Raw genomic sequence first — 12,403 nt, forward strand, 5'->3', positions numbered from 1 at the left:
ATGACATTAATGACATTAACAAACTCTAGATACTGGGTGCTGACTGTGTGCCAGGCACAGGCCTAATCCTCTCTAGTTCCCCCAAGCAACCCATCAGACAGGTATTATTAACCCCTTTCACACATGAGGAACATGAGGCTCAGAGAGGTCAAGAGGCAAACCCAAGTTCAAGTAGCTATCAAGGGTCTGAAGGTGGACATGTACGGCTCCAAAGCTCTCAGCCTCCTGTGTGCGGAAACACTCAGCATGAGCCCTGGCTCTGCAGAGTCAGGAAACTCTGATAAGTTTTCCATAAATAAAATTTTCTTCTTTCCTTCCTTGACCAAGTCTCCCACCCCTGTAAACCGGGTTGATACTGTGATTTATAATAAGCAATATATATTTGGCCTTCGTCCCCATTCCTGGCACAGAGCTCCTAAAACCCTTGGAATTTCCTAAGTGATGACAGTGATAAAGGTGTATTGTTATATCAGTGAGGTGATTTTTGGAAAACTCCAATGTAACCTAAGAATGGAAGCTGGTGGTCAGGGGAACCAGCCATGTGATTAGAGGGTTGGAACTTTCAGACCCACCCCACCTCTACCTCTGGGGAGGGGAGAAGGGCTGCAGATGGAACTCAATCACCAAAGGCCAATGATTTAATCCATCGTGCCCTAGTAACAAAGCCCATAAAAACCCAAAGGACAGGTTCTGACTGCTTCTGGTGCTCAGTGAGGCATGGAAGCTCTGTGCTCTTTCCCACCTACCTCGCCCTGTGCATCTCTTCCGTCTGGCTGTTCCTGAATTATATTCTTTTAGAGTAAACCAGAGATCTAGTAAGTGAAATGTTTTTCTGAGGTTTGGGAGCCACTGTAACAAATTAATCGAGGGGTGGGTTGTTGGAACCACCCATCTACAGCCAGGAGGTCAGAAACACAGGTGACAACCTGGACTTGGCACTGGTGTCTGAAGTGGGGGTGAGTGGCCTTGTGACACTGAACCCTTCACCTGTGGGATCCGATGCTACTCTCAGTGCAGACAGTGTCAGAACGGAGCTGAACTGTAGGACATCCAGCTGGTGTTGGGGAATTGCCTGGTGGGGCAGGGGAAAACCCACACTTGCGATGCAGTATGGCTGAGTGGTTCTCACACTGGGTGTCAGAATCGTAACCAGTAAGAAGCTCCTGCCAGGCTCAGATAGTCCTGGAAGCTCTTTTCATAACCAACTTGTCTGTCTCAGACAGCACCCAGAAAGTTCCAGATTTCAGAGGGCTGCAAAGCTGCTACCTCAGCCTCACCTCGGGGAGCTACTGCGGCTTCCAGACGGGCTCAAGTAACTTCCCGCCCCCAGCAGTCCAGCAGTTGATATGACACAGCAGTTTACACCCTCCCCTGGTTAATCCAGCCTGCTCCCTGGTCACTTCTCATTAAGCTGAGTGTGGCCTCCTTTCAACTTTCTCTGAATTAAACTGTCACTTTTCCCAGCAAGGGGCTGCAGGTGGAAAGTACAAGCCCAAAGCTTGGAAGACAAGTGAGGGAAAACGGGACCCCCCCCAGACCCCACCCCCCCATCAGCTCCCACCCCCTTTCCTGGAGCCACAGTGATCCTGCCCCTCACCACCTCCTCCCACCTGCAAGTTAAACAAAAATAAGTCCCAGTATGTCGGGGATTTTTTTTAAAGCTGTGGGTATTTGGCCCAGCTGCTGCAGGAAAATATTCGACTACAGCAGTTGGACCTGTAAATTTGTTGCTTGGTGTTCCCAGGTTGGCCAATTATCCCAGCTGTGCAGCCAAGGTCCCCCCGGGATGTTTTCAAGAGAACTAGCTCACAGCAGACGTGCTGCTCTGATTTCAGTTGTCCCCAGTCACGCATCCCAGAGCCCCAGCTCTGCCCCTCCCAGCTTGATCTCAGACCACAGACTCCAACTGCCTCCCCAAGGCCTTCACTGACTGACCAACTGCTGCCCTGGCCATGGTGAAATGGTTACCAGGGATCCCTCTGGCAGCAAATCCATGAGCAAGTTGTGTATTTCTGTGGGAAGAATTTGGGTTTAAATCCCCCAACTCTGTTTCTCCCCAGCTATGTGATTCTGAGCAAGTGACTTAGCATCTTGGAGCCTCTGTTTCGTCTGCCATAAGATGGGCTGTCATTGGGGCTTGTCTCCAAGGTGTAATTAAATAACACAACAATATATTTTTTAATGGTGGAAAAAAGAGATATAACATAAAATTTGCCTTTGTTAACCATTTTAAGTACACAGTTCTGGGGCATTAAGTACATTCACACTGCTGCACAACCATCACCACCAATTCTTGTCACCTTGCAAAACTGAAACTCTGTACTCATTAAACACTAACTCCCCATTCCCCTCCCCCCATCCACCATTCTACTTTCTGTCTCTGTGAAATCGTCTAGTCTCGGCACCTCATATAAGTGGAATCATACAGTGTTTTCTCCCTTTGTGACAGGTTTATTTCATTTAGAATAATGTCCTCAAGGTTCGTCCAGGTGGTAGCATGTGTCAGAATTTTCTTCCTCTTTAAGGCTGAATTATATTCCTTGTTTGTATACAACACTACACATTTATTTATCCATTCATCCATTGATGGACCCTTGGGTTTCTTCTCTATTTTAGCTATTGTGAATAATGCTGCTATGAACCTGGTTGTACAAATATCTCTTTAAGTCCCTGCTTTCAATTCTTTGGGGTATATGCCTAGGAGTAAAACTGATGAATCACATATTAATTCTATATTTAATTTCTGGAGGAACTGCCACACTGATTTCCTTAGTGGCTGCACCATTTTCCATTCCCAGCAACAGTGCACAAGGGTTCCACTTTCTCCACATCCTCATCAACACTTTATTTGGAGGTTTTTTTTTTGATAGTAGCCATCCTAGTAGATGTGAGGTGGTATCTCATTGTGATTTTGACTCACATTTTCCTAATGATTAGTGATATTGAGCATCTTTTCATGTGCTTGTTGGCCGCAGACAACAATATTTTTAATTAGTGCCTGGAACATGTTGGGGGCTAAAACCTGATGCCCGTAATTACAGATCCTGTGAGATACAAATCATGATTCCAGCTGAATCTTTCCTGTAGGTCGGAATGCTTGTCTGCTCCAGGGCTCAGAGCCATTTAGAGGGAGAAAGCTGGTGCATTCTCTTGCCTATTCTCTTAGACTGTGGGAAGTCACTTCATTTCTCTGAGCCTCATCAAGATGCTCTGAAGACATATAAAATAAATTGAAAACAACCTTATCGGTGGTGGAAAGATCACTGTACTAGGAGTCATACAGACCTGGGTTTGAGTCCTGCTCTGCCGTTTATTAGCTGTGTGATTTGGGCCAAGTCATCTATCTCAGATTCCGGCATAAATGAAGCATTCCATGGATATTTGTTAAATAGATGAATGAATGGGTGAATGATCTCTTTCTCATCAGCAAAATTATACCCATTGCTGGAATATTCTATCCACTAATACAATGTATTTGCAGAGTGCTTTGCAGTTTTGAAACTCCTTGGGATGTGGTACGGCTGAGTGGTTCAGAGTATATATTTGCAAATTTACAAATAGATGAATCTCAGTTTGAATCCCAGCTCTGCCAATGTGGCCTTAGACAAGTTATGTAATCCTTCCAAGCCTAGTTCCTCTGTTTTTAATATGAGAATGATAGGAATTCTTACTGTACTAGTCAGCCAGTGATCCTTGTTCCTGATGTTCAAGTTCTTACGTAGCCCCTACTGAAAATGAATAGGGCTGATCTACACAACCAATAAGATATTGCTAAAATGATGGAGTGATTCTTGAGCACACCATAAAGGATACTGCAGGCTCCTCCTTGGAGGCTTGCTCTCTCTTGGATCAGTCAGTCTGAAGGAAGCCAGCCATCATGTCATGAGGATGCTCAAGCAGGAGGCAAGGAACTGCGGCTTCCTGCCAGCAGCCAGCTTGCTAGCTTGTAAGTGAAACACCTTGGAAAATGATTCTCCAGCAGCAGTCAAACCTTCAGATGAGGCTGCAACCTAAAGAGACACCCTGAACCAGAACCACTTGGCTAAACCACTCTCAAAGTCCTGACCATCAGGAATGTGTGAGGATTAAAAAATAATAAATTAAAAAAATAATAAAACTATGCGTTAGGTAGTAAATGTTTACTGATGTTTTAAGATGCTAAGTTTCAGGGCAATTTGTTATAAAGCGCTAGATACCTAGTACACTCACCTCATAGGGCCACTGTGAATTTTTAATGCATGTAAAGGATCTTTCCTGCACAGTGCTTGACCCACAATAACAGCTCAGAAAATATCATTCATTAGTGTTATTTTTGGCCACAAAAGTAAATTATTTGCTCTTTGCTCTGATTCAAGGACTTAGAAGGGGTGTGTCTGTAAAAACATGCACTTGAGAGGCATCAATAAATTAATTAAAGCACAGATGATGTGAAGCCAAGAATATAACCTTTCTGTTATCTAAGCTAAAGAGAGGGGAGACGGGGCAAATAAAAACCTAAAAGGCTGAAGGTTCTTTCCAGCATTGCAAAGATTTAAGTAAGTCAGTGGCAGAGACCCAAATTACATACAAATTACGAAGACTGGAACACTCAGAGTGCTGTATAAACAGACATGGTATTATGGCTTCCTGTACTTTATAAAGTCTATGAAGTGCTCATGAAATTATCTCTTTTAATCCTCCCCAATAAGTCCTGTAGGATGCTCATGCTTCTGTCCATTTTACGGAAGGGTCAACTGAGACCCGGAGGCCTGAGGCAAACTTCTCAGGAACATATAGTCATCAGGTGCTAGTGACGGGTTTCAGACCAAGGCTTCCAGTCCTCTTGACTCAGACCAAGCCCAGAGGTTGTTCCATGATGCCAGGCTTCAGTCTCTTCCTCTCTCTGAGCTTCAATTTTATGAAAAGTAGGGTTTGGAAGAAACCAGAGACCACGTGTTCAGAAGCTTAATGCACAAAGCAGTTTATTTAAAGTGCAAAAAGCAGGTCGACAGCGATTGCTTTCTCTACTATAAGAAAAACGAGCACACATTCAACATACATAGCAAATGACACTGGGCCTCAGAGTTGGGGAGGCAATAGGGACTGGCGAGGATGCTGGCCAACTGAAGAGCATACGTCTTTTCTTGAGAGGGTGTTCTCCTTGCTCTATCCAGGTGCTGCCATGCAGGAATAGAAGCCTAGGGCTGCCAGATCACCTGCTTCTTCAAGAGAAGCCTGAACCTGTATTTTATATGAATTCTCACCAAGTTTAAAAGTTGGGTCAAAGAAAATAAAAATAAAACAAAACACTGTATGAGTCAAACACACACGTCCACAAGCTAATCTAGCTCATGAGCCACCATTCAGTGACTCTTGGACTAGATACTTTGCAAGGTCCCTCCCTGCTCCAGGGCACGCTGTCTCCATCAGTACTCAGCACGACTGTTTGTTTACACGGGATACTGGGCAGCCTCATAAATATTCCAAACTGGTTTTCATGTGCAGATGTGAGCTGTGTCCTCAAATAAATTCCAGACTCTCTTCAGGGCGGGGACCAGGTCCCTGGTTTCCTGTGGGTCGTTGTTTCTGACTCTTTCAGTATAAGGTGCAGCCACTCAGGGTGAGGGCGCATTCAGCTGGGGCAAGAGGGTCAGGCTGAATGATTTTCCCCAGGCAGTGGCTCTGGAGAGCTGCGAGTCTCACATCACTGAGGTGCGGGGGAGCTTTGGATCTTGGGAGGGCAGCTTCCATCACTGCTGCTGTTCTAAGCAAGTGAGGCCAGGGAATCAAGGTTAATGACTTCCATCTATATCATGTCTGCTGGATTTATAAACAAGGCTTTTGTTTCCTTTGGGAATTGTGCCTGCTGCTGGGCAGATGTGGCTGCTTTCGCAGAGGGAACTGACTTCCACCAAATCATCCCAAATGAAGAGGCAGGTTCCTCTGGGTGTTCTCTCCCTGGAGTCCCCGAACCATCTCATAGTGTCTCATAATGTGGGTTCTGGAGCTACCCTTCTTGGGTTTGAATCCCAGCTCCTTCACTTACAAATTAAACAGAACTGAAATTGCTTCTTGATCGTCCCTGCGCCCATAATGGTGAAGAATCTGTGTTTAAAAATATAACTTATGGGCTTCCCTGGTGGCGCAGTGGTTGAGAGTCCGCCTGCCAATGCAGGGGACACGGGTTTGTGCCCCGGTCCGGGAGGATCCCACATGCCGCGGAGCGGCTGGGCCCGTGAGCCATGGCCGCGGAGCCTGAGCGTCCGGAGCCTGTGCTCCGCAACGGGAGAGGCCACAACGGTGAGAGGCCCGCGTACCGCAAAAAAAAAAAAAAACTCAGCTAAGGTATCTTCATTACTTCACACTAGGTGCACCAGAAGGGCTTGAATTACCCCTGTCACCGCACTTCATTCTGCTTTATGATCGTATGCTCGGGTGTCTGTCACCCCAGGAGAGAAAGGGTCCTTTCTTAGTCTTCTTCCTCTCCCACCTCATATCCAATTCATGTGCAAATCTTGTCAGCTCTACTTTTGAAATATATGTATATAGTCCAAATCCAACCACTGGTTGTCACCACCACTACTATCTTGGTCTGAGCCCCACTAATTCTATTCTAACTAATAGAATTAGTTCTATTAATTAACTAATGAAGTTAGTCTTCTAATTTCTCACCCATATTCTTGTGTCAGCCTCCTCCCAGGTCTCCCCTGATTCTGTCCTTAGCCACCTTCTTGTTAGGAAGCAGCCAAAAAAAGCAGCCATCGCCAAGACAGCAGCCAAAATGTACCTTAAAAAACCAACATTCAGGATTGGTTGGTCCTCTGCTCAAACCTTTAAGTTGGGCTTCTCATTCACTTAGAAAACACTGCAGTCCCTACAGTGGCCTACGAGCCCTCCACGGTTCTGCCTCTGTTCCTGCCTGACGTCATCTTCCACCACCCTCCTTCTGCCTCATGCACTGCAGCCCCTGTGGCCCCCCCACCACAGTCCCTCCCACCCATCAGGCACACTCCCGCCCCACAGAGACACATGTGTTATTCCCTCTGCAGGATTGTTCTCCCACAAGTCTTGCCCCCTCACCTCCTTCAGGCCTTCTCTCAAATGCCACTCTCTCAATCAAAACTTTCGGGATACCCTATTCTAAATGTCCATTGACAGAGGAATGGATAAAGAAGATGTGGTACATATATACAATGGAATATTACTCAGCCATTAAAAAGAATGAAATAAGGCCACTTGCAGCAATGTGGATGGACCTAGAGATTGTCATACTGAGTGAAGTAAGTCAGACAGAGAAACAGAAATATTGTATGATATCGCTTTAGATGAGGAATCTAAAAAGAAATGATACAAATGAGCTTATTTACAAAACAGAAACAGACTCACAGACTTACAGAATGAACTTATGGTTACCAGGGGGGAAGGGTGGAGGGAAGGGATAGTTAAGGAGCTTGGGACTGACATGTACACAGTGCTGTATTTAAAATGGATAACCAACAAGGACCTACTGTATAGCACAGGGAACTCTGCTCAATGTTATGTGGCAGCCTGGATGGGAGGGAAGTTTGGGGGAGAATGGATACATGTATATGTATGACTGAGTCGCTTTGCTGTGCACCTGAAACTATCACAACATTGTTAATTGTTTATACTCCAACTAAAAAAATTTTTTCCCCAAGAAAGTGAGTTTCTTCTTGAACACTTCCCATCCTCCTTTTTTATTTTCTTAATTTTGTACCATTATACCATGTATTTTACTTGCTTATTTGTTTTATTTATTATGTGTCTCCTGAGTAGTACCCCACCCCCAAAAGATAAACTCCCTTATGAATTCTGAGTGTTCTGTTCATTGATATAGTTCCACTGCCTAAAACAGCATGTGGTGCACAGTAGATGTCCAGTAAATATTTGTCAAATAAATGAATAAACGAATGAGCAAATTATTTGAACACAAACTGCCTAGCATATAGTAGGTGATCAATAAAACTGATTGAGTAAATTAATTAACTAATGAAGTTAGTCTTCTGTAAGTCTAAATGAGTTTTTTTCTGGTGTTTTCAGGGTTCTTTCTCAATCCCCTTCTCAAGTTTCTGGGTCTCCCGCATCCTAATCAATTGTCCGTGGAGTTTTTTTGTCCCCCTCTGATGTGGTTCTGTAAATGTCTTCTCCAGGAGCAAGAACAAAGTCAATCAATGAGCAGCTGACAAGGAGGGGCCATAGCCCAACCGACAAAGCCCAGCTCCACTCAGGAGAGTCGGTCATTCCTAGTGACACAAAGCCAGGCAATGTCACAATTCTTCATCAGGAGTTTCCAAAATATTGGGCTGGGCATTCATCTGCAGGCAAAACTAAACTCTTTGGATTCTAGGATTCTATAAAAAGGGCTGGACATAGTGACACTGATGTTGAAATCACCAGGCTAGCCCTCAAAGCACATGGGGAGTATATGTGAAGACAAACAGATTTCCATGCAAATAGAGGTATGTACAAACTATGTCTCCATTCAACCTCTATGAGACCCATAGAGAGCTTGGCGTTCGGGAGTAATAATTAGCATGAACACAGAATTTAATAGTTTGTAATAAACTTTCATGTGTATAATTTCATTTGGGCTTCATGACTATCCTATGAAGAAGGGAGTATTATCATTTCACTGGTGTGGGTTATATTACAGTTCTAAATTATTTGCTGCCCTGCCTGTGAGAGGGTTACACAACCCTGCTTACTGCCATGTGATTTCCACTGCCTCTCTGTGGGAGAAGTATAACATCCTTACCCACAGAACATGAGCAGAAGTGAATATTGGGGACATCTGAGCAAAAGCTTTAGAGACACTGCACGACTCCACCTCACTCCTTATCCCTGGGCACAAAACCAGTGGATATGTCTTCATCTTGGACCTCAGAATGTAGAATACACATGGAGAAGAGCCACAAAACCATAGCTGAGACCTGACCACAGCAAAAATAGAATATGAGCCATAAATAACCGTCTGCTGCTGTAAGTCACCAAGATCTGGGGGGTGTTTGTTACCACAGCATAACTAACTTAAGCTGACTAGCACACCCATTTTACAGAGGAAGAATCTAAGGATTAAAGAGAGTAGTGATTTTCCCAAAGGCATTCATCTAATGTGTAGCAGATCCAGGACTCAAACCTAGGGTGTCTCACCCTCCAAACCATGTTCATTCTACCAGATCATTCTGATTAAGGACAATGTCTCCTTCTGCACATCTCCTGCAATAATCTGGAAAACTGAGTGGTATCAGGCTCCAAGCTACTTATTTTTTTCACCAACAAGAGCCCTTTCCTCTCTGAGCCCCTGCCAAGTCAAAAAGGGGCTCTGAATTTCACAGTTATTTAGGAAAACAGAGTTGGCTCAATCTAGTTGTTTTCATAGACTGGTCTCTGGAAACCATCCCAGCCCAGGGTAAAATATGAAATGTAAGCACAGGGGGAATTTAGCCAGACCACCAAGCCCCATCAACTGTTAGTACTCAGTTGTTTTTCAGAAGCCCTTGGATGGGTCTGGAAGAGCTCTGGGAGGATGGGTTTAGAATGTTAGCTTTATTTAATCGATTCATGTTTTTGGACCTTCCCTGGTGTTCTTAGAGGGACATCTGGGGACCCAGGCAGTCTTGCTACAAGGCTAATATTCCTCAACATGTAGAGTCTACATATATAAGATTTGTTCCCTCGGGGCCCAGTTTGGAGCACAAACACTGAATTCCCAGGAACTAAAATCGGAGCTGTGGGCATGAAGCATACAATGAAATGGTGCACATCACCCAGGCAACCTGACTGTCCAGCAATATTTCCAAGAATTCTACAAAACAAATGTCCTTGGTCACTCCTGGTACAGAGTAAAAGCTGGCGGTGCCTGGAACCTGCTCATGAGGAGGCAGGAGAGAAAGGCCAAAGTCAGCTTGGATGTCCCACTACCTTCCGATTAGAGACCCAGGCCATGTACAAGAAAGCACAAGAGGAAATTAGCGAAGTCTGGGCATGGTTTTTAGTTCAGGAGCTATGCACGGAAATGCAAAAGAAGCTTCATCTCTTTAACAAGCATTATCTAGCATCTACTATGTGTCAGACACTTTTCTAAGCACTATGTCAATATTGTTACTGAATGCTGGCAGAAATTCTCTGAGATATGAACTCATATTATCCCTATTTTCCAGACGAAGAAACTGAGGCACAGAGAGAATAAGTATCTTTTCCGAGGTCTAAGAGCTAGAAATGGAGAAGGCAGGATTGGGACCCCAGTAGTCTGCCTCCGGAGTCTGTGTTCTTTACCTCTATGCAGTGATGCTTCTAAGGTGTCACGGAAGAATCAGACCTCGGCAAAAACTGAAACTGATTGAATGTGTCCAGCAATGGCATGGTTTCTCTTTCAGTCTGACTCCACTCAGAACGAGAGGGCTAAGACCCCATCTCCCGAGGTGGAGGTTGAACACAAGACACTTTTCCCATATTTCATGTCCCTGGAAACCTCTAGACTATGAACTCACAACAGGTAGGGAGAGAGACACTTTTTGTATCACTGTCTCCATAGCACCTAATGCAGTGCCTGAGTCAGAGAAAGCCCAGTAAGTATTTGTTAGAGGGAATGGAGGGAGAGGGGGAGGGAGGGACGAAGGGAGCTAAGGAAAAAGGAGGGAGGGAGTAAGGAAGAGAGGAAGAATGGGGGGGTTATCCAGCTGTCAGCTGCCCACCATCGCACCCCCAGCTAGGGGTTAGCTGATGAGAGCTTAATGTGTGGCTCCTCCTAAGAATGGTTAGAGATCCTCTCAAAAGAAAACTTCAGAAGCCGCTGTGGCTTTGTCCCTTCTCACTCACTCTTGTGCAGTATTTCTCCCCTAGTCTTCCAGGTCCCTTCTGTACTGCTGAACATCAACACACATGCACGCGTGCACACACACACGCGCACACACACACGTGCGCACACACACACACCCCTACAGAACACCGTTTGCCCAACAGTTAAGACACGAGACCTCGTGCTCTGCTGTTCTCTTTTTCTTTGCACGGAACCAGAGAAAGGACCCAAGCGCGGACATCACTCCAGCGGACTTCTCTTTGTTTTGGGCAGGAGGGATGCCTTACAGCTCCAACCTCTTCTCTGCCCATGAGAACCTCAGCTACTAATAGCACTTAGCTGCAGGTGAAATGTCACAGAATCTGAGGATGCAACAGCCCAGAGGGACCTGTTCGATTGCCTTGCTTAGGAATTTTTCATCTTAATTTTGGGGGAATCCATTACTGTTCCTCCAAGGCCTGACTCTTCTCATTATACTACACTGTCTTCCCACTCTCATGTCTTTTCTCATTATTTCCTCAGACCAATATCTTCCAACAAGGCAGTGTAGCGTTTTAGTTCAGAGCACTCGAACTGGAGGTAGGGAGACCGGTCCGATTCCTGGCTCAGCCAGGAACAAGCTGTAAGCCTTAAGCTCATGTCCTGCCCTCTCTGAGCCTCAGCTCTCCCAGATATAAAACAGTGATAAGAACAGATGCTACATCACAGCATTTCTGTAAGGAATCAACGAGATAATGCATCTAAAACACTTAGCACAGAGACCAGCACATAGTGAGTACTCAATAAATACTTATGATTATCCTCATTCTTCATGCTTTGTCCACACCCCAAACGGCAGCAGCATGTTTGTGATTCCACATGATTTCCCTTGTTTGCAGAGTCAGGAACAGCCCTTCCTTGTTAACCTTCATTTGGAAAGCGATTTAACTCTCTGACATTAAAATTAAAATATAAACAGCCCAGCGCCTGATTTAATGGAAAATTAAAAATTAAATTAACAGTAAGTGATGAACTAATTTTGTTATTATAACCATATTAGCCTCATACTCGGAGAAATATAAAAGGGAAAATAGACCCCTTAAGATATATATACATACACACACACACACACACATACATAGACGCAGGCAAGAAAAAATTTAAGTTCATATATTATAGCCTTGGCAGATTCACTCTTTGAAACTATTCCCCCCAAAACTCAGCTGTCTGATATTTATGCAAAAATGTTTAGACGCCAAAGTAATGAGAATTAATGATCTGGTAGAAAGAAAAAGAATCCTAAAGGAACGTTTTATTGCAAGCTGTAGAGCAAACAGCTTGGTAAAGCAGCCTGGGTTATCTCACCCCATGCTCGTTCGCGGCCTCTGGAAAGACCAAGGGTTTTCTTGCTTGTCTTCAAATACACGGATCTGTCAGATGTGCTAATTGCAACTCTCAGGTATGATGCTCTCGGCTGGGGTCCTTACTCTCAGCTCTGATAGGAGGGGAAGATGAAAAACAGCGCAGGCGACCTGGAGAGGGCTCAGCAGAAGACGGGGCATGGAAGAACGGCACCAACGTCTAAAGAAGTCCCAGAGCTCACCTTTTCTTCCCTTATCCCCTTTG

This window comes from Mesoplodon mirus (assembly GCF_964341445.2).
Source record: "Mesoplodon mirus genome assembly, chromosome: 13".
Taxonomy (NCBI): Eukaryota; Metazoa; Chordata; class Mammalia; order Artiodactyla; family Ziphiidae; genus Mesoplodon; species Mesoplodon mirus.